This window comes from Budorcas taxicolor, chromosome 7, assembly GCF_023091745.1.
Source record: "Budorcas taxicolor isolate Tak-1 chromosome 7, Takin1.1, whole genome shotgun sequence".
Lineage (NCBI taxonomy): Eukaryota > Metazoa > Chordata > Mammalia > Artiodactyla > Bovidae > Budorcas > Budorcas taxicolor.
In genome coordinates, this window is record NC_068916.1 from 86,169,305 (window position 1) to 86,183,834 (window position 14,530).

The 14,530-nt window shown below is 41.4% G+C and overlaps 1 non-coding gene across 1 annotated transcript; it reads left to right on the forward strand.

The window, feature by feature from the left end:
* Nucleotides 1-12,677: 12,677 nt before the first annotated feature.
* TRNAS-GGA (transfer RNA serine (anticodon GGA)) lies at nucleotides 12,678-12,749 on the forward strand. The gene has a single exon. It is a non-coding gene; the product is annotated as a tRNA-Ser (tRNA).
* The last annotated feature ends 1,781 nt before the right edge of the window (nucleotides 12,750-14,530 follow it).

The following is a 14,530-nucleotide window of genomic DNA, read 5'->3' on the forward strand; positions in this document are numbered from 1 at the left end:
TAAGGCATAAATTAACACTGTGAAAGATACTTTAGATATCACGTTAAGTTCTCAAAACAAGCTTCGGAAATTGTGCAATAAATGGCAATGTGCTCTTTTAGCTCTAACAACCGGTCTCTGCTCTTTCTCTCTTTGTCCTGTAATCTTGGTCTACCCACAAACACCACACTGAGTCACACACTCACACACTAGTCTTTTGTCTCTCATCCTCTCAATGTTGCAGTCCTTTTGTGTTCTCTGTGTGATGAGAGAGCTTATGAAATTAGAAAGCCTGGGTATCCTTCTGTTGAGGTCGCATTTGCTCAATGTGACACACTGGGTAATTTTTGTCTCTGAGCCTTAGTTTTCCTATTGTAAGATAGGCATTAAAGTGAGTTAACATCTAACATAGACCTCTAAGAAAAAATTTTGAAGCATCCCCAAATGCAAGGTATTAGTATTTATTTTGAGAAATGCTGTGACCTGAGTAGTGAAAAGGATCAGTTTCTAGGTGGTCTTCTTCCCAGAAAGCAAAATAAAACCTTGGTCTATTTGGTTTTCTATTTCTGTACCTCCCAGCTACACCAGAAGTAGATTTGTATGAAAATCATTGTATGGCCTTCCTTAGCTGATACGTACTTTCCAATTCATGTGGATGACATAAACATTCACTTATTCATTTAACTAGTATGAATTGAGTACCTTTTGTACCTTGCACAAGTCAGGCACTGTGTTTGGTATTTTGGAAACATCTGTGGGGGTGGTGGGGTAAATCTTGCTCTGTTGGAGCTCAGCATTCAATCTGGGGTGGAGGATGTAATAGATAATAAGTAATAAATATTGAAAATGACTAGTAATAAATCTTGAAAGTGACTGTATGTTGGAGGATGACAGTGCTATGGGAAAATGGAACAAAGCAGATAAGGGGCTTCGGAGAGCTGTTGGGAAGGGGCTTGTCAGCCGATGGACAGAGGGGGCTGCATGCATCATCTGTACTGCTCCATGAGAAGTGACTTTTGGACGACTTTTCCAGAAGAATATCTGAAGAATAAAGCTCCATGAAAGGGAATATAGTGTGCTTGCCATATCCCTGAGTTTAGCACCAACCTTGAAACTGATGCATGGTTGGTTGAATCCACAGATGCCAAAGGTGGATACTGAGGGCTGACTGTATTCATTGTTCTATTGCCATTTTATGTAAGGACCTTGAGCATCCAGGGACTTTTGGTATCCATTCCTGGAACCATATACCACAGACACTGAGAGACAACTGTACCCAAAGCCAAAGCCCCAAGGGGGAGATTTCTTGGCACATTTAAAACCAGAAACTAGACTCTTGTGTCTGGAGAGTTCAGGCAGAGTAGCAGGATAACATCTTCCCTCAAACCACCTTCCCCAGACTTTCAAAGATAAATTTCTTTATTGTGTACATTATTAAAGCAAGAAATCTTCCATTTTTGTTGTGATGCCTAGAATTGTCTCAATGAATGTGTGACTGTTTCTTATGTGTTACTCCTTACTGGTTCATAGAGTTCTCAAGTCTCCTGATGAAAGTGAAAGAGGAGAGTGAAAAAGTTGGCTTAAAACTCAACATTAAGGAAATTAAGATCATGGCATCCAGTCCCATCAGTTCATGGCAAATAGATGGGGAAACAATGGAAACAATGAGAGACTTTATTTTCTTGGGCTCCAAAATCACTGTAGATGGTAACTGCAGCCATGAAATTCAGACACTTGCACCTTGGAAGAAAAGCTATGGCCAACCTAGACAGCATATTCAAAAGCAGAGACATTACTTTGCCAACAAAGGTCCGTCTAGTCAAAGCTAGGAAGAAGGAAATGGCAACCCACTCTAGTACTCTTGCCTGGAAAATCCCATGTGCAGAGGAGCCTGGTAGGCGGCAGTCCATGAGGTCCACTAAGAGTCAGGCACGACTGAGCAACTTCACTTTCACTTTTCACTTTCATGCATTGGAGAAGGAAATGGCAGCCCACTCCAGTGTTCTTGCCTGGAGAATCCCAGGGATGGGGGACCCTGGTGTGCTGCCATCTATGGGGTCACACAGTCGGACATGACTGAAGTGACTTAGCAGCAGTCAAAGCTATGGTTTTCCAGTAGTCATGTATGGATGTGAAAGTTGGATTATAATGAAAGCTGAGCATGGAAGAATTGATGCTTTTGAACTGTGGTGTTGGACAAGACTCTTGAGAGTCCCTTGGACTGCAAGGAGATCCAACCAGTCCATTCTAAAGGAGATCAGTCCTGAATATTCATTGGAAGGGCTGATGATGAAGCTCAAACTCCAATACTTTGGCCACCTGATGGGAAGAATTGACTCACTGGAAAAGGCTCTGATGCTGGGAAAGACTGAAGGCAGGAGGATGAGATGGTTCGATGGCATCACTGACTCAATGAACACGAGTTTGAGTAAGCTCCAGGCGTTGGTGATGAAAAGGGGAGCCTGGCATGCTGCAGTCTATGGGGTTGCAGAGTTGGACACGACTGAGCGACTGAACTGACTGACTCCTTACTGATGGAACACATGTGGTATCCTGCCATTTCCTATTCTCCTTCAGCTCTTTCCCCCTTTATGACTATAATCAGCTTTGAAAAGCATGAACCCTTCTCTCTCACACCCTGCATTGCCGTTAATAGCTGCAGTAGTTTATAGTTTGCTCTCCAGGTTTTATTCCCTACTCTCCATCAAATTCTCTCTAAATGATTATCCAGAGGGGAAACCTTCTCTTTCCCTTCATGCCTTTCTTCCAGCTGCTCAAAGAAAACAGAGAGAATACTTAATGGGTATCTTCTTTCTCACAAGAAAAAGAAGAATATGACAAACCCAGTTGCAGAGCACATAAATTTTAAAAAATCAAATTTACATTTATTAGGTAAGCCTGTTCTATATTTTCTGCACTAGGAAAGGTTTAGATTTTCTGAGAAATTTTAATAAAACATATACTGTCTCCACTAAGATTATCATTAAAAATTCAGACTCTTTGATCTTTAGGGCAGGATTTTTTGAAGATTTTAATTATTTTTTAACACCTCTGTAATGCATCACTATGCTGTTGTATGTCACATTTGGGTAAAAATGTTTTTATTCATTTTATCCAAATCTTGTCATCATATACATCTGGCATTAAACTGTTTTGTTTAGGATTCTACTTTTAAGTAGCTGGGTGTCGAAATAACAAAATAAGAAGAATAAACAAAGAGAAAATGTCTTTTCTACTGTGGCAGATTTTTATGGATGCAATCCAATATATAACAGAGAGTCGTGTCACTGGGGAATTGAGTATAAAGGATATTTGAGAGAGCTTGCATTCTTTGCTAAGTGTGTGCTTAGCCACTCAGTTGTGTCCAACTCTTTGCAACCCCATGGACTATGTAGCCCATCAGGCTCCTCTATCCATGGGGATTCTCCAAGCAAGAATACTGGAGTGGGTTGCCAAGCCCTCCTCTAGGGGATCTTCCCAAACCAGGGATCGAACCCACGTCTCCCACATTGCAAGCTGATTCTTTACCATCTAAGCCACCAGGAAAGCCCTCTATGCCAAGTAGGGGTTATTAATTGGTACAGTTCAAAGAACTCTAAAACCTTATAGTTGTCTGTTCTTACCTAGCCTGCTACCACCAGTTTGTTTAATTCTGATTTATGGACAGAAAAAACGCATGTCCCCTGTATAGACACATTTCATCTCCTGGAAATGCTATATTTCCTAATGGGAATGGATAGAACCATCACTACTTTCCAACCATCTCAGCAATAAACAGACATTGTTTCTGATGTCCTAACCTCCCAGAGATCGAGTTGATGGTTTCTATTTTTTCCAAAAACCAAGGTTTACATTGTGTGTGGGTCATCCTTCAGGCTCTCTTGAGGAAAGTAAAACGGATCTGGCAAAAGCACACATGCTACAAAGTTCTCTTCTGCCAATTTTCAAGATCAGCATGATCCTTTTTTGAACAAGTGATCGCATTAACCAGTCAATCGATGATAAAGGATAGAGGAAAACAAACAGTGGGTATCTTGAAAGTGACGGGGGAATAAATAATGAAAAAACATTAGCAGATTTTACTGTATAATGAATTTTCTTTATGAAACGAAATACATTTCCATATATCAAAATATCATAAATACATAAAGTATATCTCTGGAAAGAAATACAGAAATGGGTTTCAGTGGTTGTCTTCACTGAAGGAAGCACTAAGAGATTAATTTCAAAGACAACAGTCTGCTTGATGGGAGCACAGTGAAATGGGCACTCTCATAAACTGCTATCTAAATCAAGCATGCTGTCAAAAAAGCAATTTGCAATATCAATCAAGGACCTTAAAATTTCTGTCCCAGTAATTCCATTTTAAAATTTGTCCTAAGGAAATGAGCTAAAATGTACAGGAGTGTGTTTTTACACAAAGCATGTTACTGTAATATTTCTTATAAAAGTGAAAATGTAGGAAAATTTAAAGGCTACCTGTAGGGTAGGTTTAAGTAATACTTTTCCTGTTTCCTGATTATTTTGTACAGACATTTATTTTAGCAGCTGTCATGCTGGGTTCTTTTTATTTGCACAAGAATCTCCTTAAGAAACTGAGTGCTTGGAATGGGACAAAGAACTTTCATCTCTTAGGTCCCAGAGCCTACTGTAATACCTGGGTCCACTCCAGGGCTTCCCTGGTAGCGCAGATGGTAAATAAGCCACCTACAATGCAGGAGACCTGCATTCAGTCCCTGGGTCAAGAAGATCCCCTGGAGAAGGGAATAGCAATCCACTCCAGTATTCTTGCCTGGAGAATTCAATGGACAGAGGAACCTGGCAGACTATAGTCCATGGGATCACAAAGAGTCGGACACAATTGAGTAACTCACACACAAACACACACACAAGCTCTCAGTTAACACTTGCAAGATTAATGAAACTATACCTGTGTCAACCATGCAATTCATAATGATTGCTAAGGTCATTATTTCTCCCCACCTCCCACTGCCTATACCCCATAAACATAATGAGAATAACTCAAACCATTTGCCAATTCAGCTAAATTAAATTGTTTAAAACAAACCGAATTTAAGGATGGCCATTTGTACATACAGGCAGAGCTACTGGCACAGCCATAAACAACTGAAATTTATCTGAGTATATAACCATGGTTAGCATTGATGTAAAAGATAATCAGCAAGACACGATAAAATATTTCAAGTCAGATAGAAATTTTGATATGAATATAAATGCTTGGAAAACCAATAGACTACGTCAGAGAAATCCTAGGAGATATGTGAGGCCCAATGTGAAGTAAAAATTATACAATTTTTAAAAATCAATGTCATATATACATACATATATACCAATCTTCAGATTATTTTCTGTACTTTAAAAATAATTATAACTAAACTGTTTTAAGGGTTTCCCCGGTGGCTTAAAGCTCAATATTCAGAAAACTAAGATCATGGCATCTGGTTCCATCACTTCATGGGAAATAGATGGAGAAACAGTGGAAACTGTCAGACTTTATTTTGGGGGGCTCCCAAATCACTGCAGATGGTGACTGCAGCCATGAAATTAAAAGGCACTCACTCCTTGGAAGGAAAGTTATGACCAACCTAGATAGCATATTCAAAAGCAGAGACATTAACTTTGCCAACAAAGGTCCGTCTAGTCAAGGCTATGGTTTTTCCAGTGGTCATGGATGGATGTGAGAGTTGGACTGTGAAGAAAGCTGAGCGCTGAAGAATTGATGCTTTTGAACTGTGGTATTGGAGAAGACTCTTGAGAGGCCCTTGGACTGCAAGGAGATCCAACCAGTCCATCCTAAAGGAGATCAGTCCTGGGTGTTCATTGGAAGGACTGATGCTAAAGCTGAAACTCCAATACTTTGTCTACCTCATGCGAAGAGTTGAGTCATTGGAAAAGATTCTGATGCTGGGAGGGATTGGGGGCAAGAGGAGAAGGGGACGACAGAGGATGAGATGGCTGGATGGCATCACTGACTCAATGGACATGAGTTTGAGTGAACTCTGGGAGTTGATGATGGACAGGGAGGCTTGGCGTGCTGGGATTCATGGGGTCGCAGAGTCGGACATGGCTGAACAACTGAACTGAACTGGTGGCTCAGATGGTAAAGAATCCACCTGCAATGCAGGAGACTTGAGTTCAGTCACTGGGTCAAGAAGATATCCTGGAGAGGAGAATGGCTACTTACTCCATTATTCTTGCCTGGAGGATCCCATGAACAGAGGAGCCTGGTGGGCGACAGTCCATGGGGTTGCACAGAGTCTGACATGACTGAGCGACTAAGCACACACAAGCTGTCTTAAAAGGCCGTCTATTGAATTTTAGCCTCCTAGCTCAACTCAGTCACATCCCAGGGCAATGAGAAAAATTGCAGGACAGTTCATGGAATGCTTTTGGAAAACTATTTTAGACTGTCATTTGAAAGTTGCCTGCACACAGAAGTGTAACAGCTGCACTTCACTTCAATCCAAATCCAGTCTTTGTATTTTACTCTAAGATGTGCCAGTCTTCAGTAAATTATATGAGGAGGGAACAATGCAATCATTATTTATCCAAATTGTAATGCATTCCTATCTTACTCCAGGAGTAAAATTCAGTAGGTCAATAATTAGAAGGGTTCATTTGTGGAGGATTAAGTACCCACACATGCAACTTTTATTCAGGTTTTGAGTGGGAGGATGTAGAAAATGATTTCAGTATTAAAGAATTGGAATGCTAGTGGGTTTTTTTTTTCCAAAGATGTGAACAATTAAATCCACTTACTCCTTGAGAATCAAATCTTATAAGTGGATCATATTTTTTAAACACATTAAAAAAATAACTGATGGGCAAGAAAGAGAAAATTTACCTTAAACAACTCAAGTAATTCCTCTAGGAAGGAGAAATTAAGAAAGGAGGAGGGGAAATGGTAGGAGGGAGAGTGGGAGGGCAGGGGTGAAAGAAAAGCTTGTGTCGCATCTAAGCCACAATCGTACAGGATGTTGACTACCTCCCAACCAGGTGGACCATGGAAGAGTTCTTATCCACCCTGAAGGCAGAGAGTATGGCACACCAGAAATATGTGCATTAAAAATAAAAAGCCCCAGAATTCTGAAACTCAGTTTTACTATTACCATCTGAAACGATCTGTTCAAAATAATTTGTCTCCACTTCCACATATGAAAATGTGCTTTGTTCAGACCATAATATCTTATAGGGTAAAATAATACATTTTCTGCATAACAAAACTTTTTCCAAGTACCACTCAGTAAATAGCACATTTCCTTCTTCTTGGAGATATGGGGTCAGGGTGCATACCAATCCAAAGTTTATTTTCTGAACTCTTCAAAGATTGGTTTTGGTACTTTTTAGATGATTGAAATGCTTGTAGCTCCAGGAACCCCGCATATGAAGCTGAGTCTTAACTTAGGACTCATATGAGTCTAAGACTTAAAGTAGAGAGAGTACAACTGAGTTTTATATCATAAGAAGGTTGTTTGAATATACAGTTGAGCCTTGAACATCAGAGGGGTTAAACTCAGAGTTGGAATAAAAACCAAACAGCAAAATGGATGGAACCTTTTCCCCCTGGTCAATCCTTCATTGATTCATTCATTCAACAAATAGTTTATTGATTATTACATATGAAGCAAACACTCTGCTAAGTGCTAGAGCTATGATGGTGAGCAAAAGTAGACGTGGTCCTTCATGTAGCTTTAAAATCCAGGAACAGAAAGTGAACAAAAAATTCCTAGACTTGGGGAAAAAGGAAGGTTGTAGTCAAGATGGGTGTTCTTTAGGAAGGGACGCTCAAGCTGAGATATGATGAGTCAACTGGAGTTAACCAGGTAAGGGTTGGAGGGAGTCTCAAGGACAGAGGGGAAATTATTTGCAATAACCCTGCTATCAGAGGGAACCTAGCGCATCTGAGAGTAAAAGAAAATCTAAATGGCTAGGATAGGAGTAAAGGGGCAAATAATTGAAGGGGAGAGGGGAGGTTGATAAATGTCAGACAATTTTCATTTGAAATGCAATGAGAAATCACTGAAGGGTTTCAAGCTGGAGGAGTGATGTGGAGAGAAGAGTAATATGATCAGATTTGCCTTGTGAAAACTTCCCTCTTCCTAAGGTGTGAATGGGAGGGGAGAGCAAGCTAGATAAATCAGGAAGCTATTGCTGTAAGTAACTGGTGCAAATCTAAGTCCCTTGTAAATGTTTTTAGTTGCTCTTCCCTCTCTGAGAAGCTAGGAAAAATACTTTATTTCCCAGATGGTGAAGATGGAAGGAAGTGAATTAATTGAATATTTAGAAGATAAAGTTGACAAGACATAGTAATTAATCAGCTATAGATACAAGATACTAGCAGTAGTCCAGGCTTTGGACAACTGGACAGAGGAGAATGCCACTCATTCAGAGAAGGCTAGAAACTTACAGTGAACTGAATGGGTAATATTTACTAAGCATGTACTATGCAAGCCATTTTTCTAACTACTTTACATATTTCATAAAACTTGCTCGTTATAAAAACTCTGTGTATAGGTATTATTAGACTTCCCTGGTGGCTCACACAGAAAAGAATCTACCTGCAGTGGAAGACCTGGGTTCGATCTCTGGGTCGAGAAGATCCCTTGGAGGAGGGCATGGCAACCCATTCCAGTATTCTTGCCTGGAGAATCCTCATGGACAGAGGAGCCTGGTAGGCTACAGTCCATGGGGTTGCAAAGAGTCAGACATGACTGAGCAACTAAGCACACAAGCACACACATAGGTATTATTATTGTTCTCTCCATCTTAAAGATGAGGAATTGAAGCAAAGAGATATCAAGTGACATGTCCATGTACACATAGAAACAAGTAGTAGATCCACGTATTGAATCCAGAGCCAGGCTTTTAATCACTTTACTGTGCAGTCCCAGTGTTCATCAACATCTCCAGCTGCCCTGCTCCCAGAGTTTCTGCCCTTGGGTTGCTCATGCAAAAGGACCTTGTAATCCTTTCTACCCTAGTGGCTTTCCCTCTCTGATGTTCTCAGTGATAGTTTACTAATAGCTAAGTCGCTATCAGTTCAATTCCACAAGTCAAAAAAATAATTCTGTCTCTGTGTTGATACCTCCTTTCTGGGCCTCAAGTTATCACTGTGAATTGGGGTTGAAGGAGGCAGAGACAAATATTCCAATTTGCATTCCTAATGTTCAGATATAGGTTTATGGACAAAATAGATTGTCTCAGTCTGCTCAGACTGCCTTAACAAAATACTGTAGACTGACTTAACCGACAGAAATGTATTTATTCACAGTTCTTCGGGCTGGAAGTTCAAGATCGGAGTGCCAGCATGGTCCTGGTGCGGTCTCCCTTCATGACTTACAGATGATGGCCCTTCTTGCTACATCCTCGTGTAGCCTTTCCTCAGTGTGCATGCTTGAGGAGAGGGAGAGGAAGATATCTCTCTTCCTCTTCTTATAAGGCCACTGATCCTGTTAAATTCAGATCCCAGCCTTATGAATTAGTTTAACCTTGGTTACCTCTGGAAAGCCTTATATCTGAATGCAGTCATATCGGAGGGAAGGGCTTCGATACATGATTTTGGCAGAGGGGAAAACAATCTAGTTCATAGCATGGACCCAGGGATCTTCTTTAAGAAAAATAATGCAGAATGAGTACAGACCTCTCAAAGGCCCCTGACACTGCGCTTTCAAAAGTTTCACAGTAATTCTGCCTCTGATTAAGAAGCCCATTAGGCTTCCATTCAGATCTAACTTGGTGGAGTTGAGGAAAGCGTGTAGGCAGCTCATTGAAAAGAAGACTTGGGAAGATAGGGGAGGAAACTCTTAGTTGAACGAGCATGACTGAATGAAGCAGGAGGTCACCCTTGCAGGAAGTGTTGGCAACGGCTGCTTCTAGATGCTTCAGAAACCCCAAGCCCTCAACTGCAGTGATGATCACTAATGTCCATTTCAAAAATGGAGGCTAAGAGGACTTGCTCAATAGCACAGATGCAGCTTCTTCTAGGGACTCCAGAAATAAGCAAAACAGGTTATGATGTGAGTTGGAAGGCCAGATAGAGCAGGTGGGAGTATCTAGAGAAGGCACTGAAACTGATTCTGCATACTTCATTCCCAGTGGTGAATCCTGCTGCTGCTGCTGCTAAGTCGCTTCAGTCACATCTGACTCTGTGCGACCCCATAGATGGCAACACACCAGGCTCCTCTGTCCCTGGGATTCTCCAGGCAAGAATACTGGAGTGGGTTGCCATTTCCTTCTCCAATGCATGCATGCATTCGTGCTAAGTTGCTTCAGTTGTGTCCAACTCTGTGCGACCTCATAGAGAGCAGCCCACCAGGCTCCTCTGTCTACAGGATTCTCTAGTCAAGAATACTGGAGTGGGTTGCCATTTCCTTCTCCAGGTGAATGCTGAAGGCATACACATACATGACCTCGTGACCTCACCCAAGTTAACATGACTCTAATTTTAAGTCAAATTTAGACTAAAATATTCTTCCACCAATGTTAAACTCTAAGAGTCAGTCTCATGCAGAACATTCATGTATTCTTATTTTTAATAGCATAACTCTAAGCATATCTGCTCTATGACAATGAAGCTTTCAGTGCTAAAACCTGAACAGTCCAGACAAACTGAGACACCTTGTCACCCTAAATCTAACTCTGACTCTAAGAAGGTAGGAGATTCCTGCTTGATGGGACCGGATAATATGTTGTCACCATGTCCCCAGCATAGGGTGCGTAGACCCAGCAGGTTCTGATTCAACTTGGAGGCGGATCCTTCTTCTTCCTTAGACTCTTGAGAGATAAAGAAAGGCTGTTATTTAACCAGAGCCATTGTGTTATATGCAAAAACATGTGGCTGGCCCATGGCTGTAATTCATTGTTTTGATTTTTTGAGAAATTGCATTAAATATTACTGATATTGATTACTGTGTTTGGGGGCTTCCCTTGTGGCTCAGCCAGGAAAGAATCTGTCTGCAATGTGGGATACCTGGGTTCGATTCCTGGTCGGGAAGATCTCCTGGAGAAGGGAACGGCTGCCCACTTCAGTATTGCGGCCTAGAGAAATCCATGGAGTCACGAAGAGTCAGACATACACTGCGTGACTTTCACTTTCACCGTGTTGGGATTACCCCTTAAATTTTATTCCTGGGGCAAAGGCTCATTTGTTTCACTTTATTCTGGCTCTGCCAACAAGCCACAGGCTTAGAACTCAGGTTCTCAATGCTCCCAGTGGCAAGTAACTGGCCCCCAATAGTCCAGTCCTCAGACTTTTCCATCAGATCAAACCCACAGTCAGACTAACCTGAGATCCCGCTGGCCTGCCACGTGGACCTTCTGATACTCAAACATGTAGTGGGTTAACAAAGTTAGGCTTACGTTCTGGGGTCTTTTTCCATACTTGTGTTAAAATCAATGTTGGTGATTTGATTCTTGGAAAATAAATATACAGTACAGTTGCTCAGTCATGTGTAACTCTTTGCAACCCTATGGAATGCAGCATGCCAGGACTCCCTGTCGATCACCAACTCCCAGAGCTTGATCAAACTCATGTCCATCGAGTCAGTGAAGCCCTCCAACCATCTCATCCTCTGTCATCCCCTTCTCCTCACGCCTTCTATCTTGCCCAGCACCAGGATCTTTTGCAATGAGTCAGTTCTTTACATCAGGTGGCCAAAGTATTGCAGGTTCAGCTTCAACATCAGTCCTTCCAATGAATATTCAGGACTGATTTCCCTTAGGATTAACTGGTTTGACCCCTTGCAGTCCAAGGGACTCTCAAGAGACTTCAACACCACAGTTCAAATGCATCAGTTCTTCGGCACTCAGCCTTCTTTATGGTCCAGTTTTCACATACGTAGTTGACTACTGGAAAAACCATAGCTTTGATTAGACATTTGTTGGCAAAATAATGTCTCTGCTTTTTAATATGCTGTGTAGGTTGGTCATAGCTCTTCTTCCAAGGAGCAAGTGTCTTTTAATTTCATGGCTGCAGTCACCATCTGCAGTGATTTTGGAGCCCAAGAAGATAAAGTTTGTTACTGTTTCCATTGTTTCCCCATCTATTTGCCTTGAAGTGATGACCAGATGTCATGATCTTTGTTTTTTTAATTTGGAGCTTTAAGCCATCTTTTTCACTCTCCTCTTTCACTTTCATCAAGAGGCTCTTCAGTTCCTCTTTGCTTTCTGCCATATCTTGATTCCAGCTTGTGCTTCCTCCAGCCTGATATTTCACATGATGTACTCTGCATATAAGCTAAACAAGCAGGGTGACAATATACAGCCTTGATGGATTCCCTTCCCAATTTGGAACAAGTCTGTTGTTCTATGTCCAGTCCTAACTGTTGCTTCTTGACCTGCATACAGATTTCTCAGGAGGCAGGTAAGGTGGTCTGGTATTCCCATCTCTTTAAGAATTTTCCACAGTTTGTTGTGATCTACACAGTCAAAGGCTTTGGCATAGTAAATAAAGCAGAAGTAGATGTTTTTCTAGAATTATCTTGCTTTTTCTATGATCCAATGGATGTTGGCAATTTGATATCTGGTTCCTCTGCCTTTTCTGAATCCAACTTGAACATCTGGAAGTTCTCGGTTCACGTACTGTTGAATCCTTGCTTGGAGAATTTTGAGCATTACTTTGCTAGCATGTGAGATGAATACAATTGTGTGGTAGTTTGAACATTCTTTGGCACTGCCCTTCCCTGGTGGCTCAGAGGTTAAAGCATCTGCCTGGAATACAGGAGACCCAGGTTCGATCCCTGGGTTGGGAAGATCCCTTGGAAAAGGAAAGGGCAACCCACTCCAGTACTCTTGCCTGGAGAATCCCATGGAGGGAGGAGCCTGGTAGGCTACAGTCCATGGGGTTGCAAAGAGTCAGACATGACTGAGCAACTTCACTTTCCTTGGGATTGGAATGATAATTGACTTTTTCCAGTCCTATGACCACTGCTGAGTTTTCCTAATTTGCTGGCATATTGAGTGCAGCTGACAGAATGTGGTCCACTGGAGAAGGGAATGGCAAACCACTTCAGTATTCTTGCCTTGAGAACCCCATGAACAGTATGAAAAGGCAAAATGATAGGATCCCGAAAGAGGAACTCCCCAGGTCAGTAGGTGCCCACTATGCTACTGGAGATGAGTGGAGAAATAACTCCAGAAAGAATGAAGGGATGGAACCAAAGCAAAAACAATACACAGCTGTGGATGTGACTGGTGATAGAAGCAAGGTCCATTGCTATAAAGAGCAATATTGCATAGGAACCTGGAATGTCAGGTCCATGAATCAAGGCAAATTGGAAGTGGTCAAACAAGAGATGGCAAGAGTGAACGTTGCCATTCTAGGAATCAGCGAATTAAAATGGACTGGAATGGGAGAATTTAACTCGGATGACCATTATATCTACTACTGTGGGCAGGAATCCCTCAGAAGAACTGGAATAGCCATCATGGTCAACAAAAGAGTCCGAAATGCAGTACTTGGATGCAATCTCAAAAACAACAGAATGATCTCTGTTTGTCTCCAAGGCAAACCATTCAATATCACAGTAATCCAAGTCTATGCGCCAACTAGTAACACTGAAGAAGCTGAAGTTGAATGGTTCTATGAAAACCTACAAGACCGTTTAGAACTAACACCGAAAAAAGATGTCCTTGTCATTATAGGGGACTGTAATGCAAAAGTAGGAAGTCAAGAAACACCTGGAGTAACTGGCAAATTCGGCCTTGGAATGCAGAATGAAGCAGGGCAAAGACTAATAGAGTTTTCCAAGAAAATGCACTGGTCATAGCAAACACCCTTTTCCAACAACACAAGAGAAGACTCTACACATGGTCATCACCAAATGGTCAAAACTGAAATCAGATTGATTATATTCTTTGGAGCCAAAGATGGAGAAGCTCTATACAGTCAACAAAAACAAGACTGGGAGCTGACTGTGGCTCAGATCATGAACTCCTTATTACCAAATTCAGACTCAAACTGAAGAAAGCAGGGAAAACCGTTAGACCATTCAGGTATGACCTAAATCAAATCCCTTATGATTATACAGTGGGAGTGAGAAGTAGATTTAAGGGCCTAGATCTGATTGATAGAGTGCCTGATGAACTATGGAATGAGGTTTGTGACATTGTACAGGAGACAGGGATCAAGACCATCCCCATGGAAAAGAAATGCAAAAAAAGCAAAATGGCTATCTGGGGAGGCCTTACAAATAGCTGTAAAAAGAAGAGAAGTGAAAAGCAAAGGAGAAAAGGAAAGATATAAGGATCTGAATGCAGAATTCTAAAGAATAGCAGGAAGAGCTCAGAAAGCCTTCTTTAGCGATCAATGCAAAGAAATAGAGGAAAACAACAGAATGGGAAAGGCTAGAGATCTCTTCAAGAAAATCAGAGATATCAAGGGAACATTTCATGCAAAGATGGGCTCAATAAAGGACAGAAATGGTATGGACCTAACAGAAGTAGAAGATATTAAGAAGAGGTAGCAAGAATACACAGAAGAACTGTACAAAAAAGATCTTCACGACCTGGATAATCATGATGGTGTGATCCC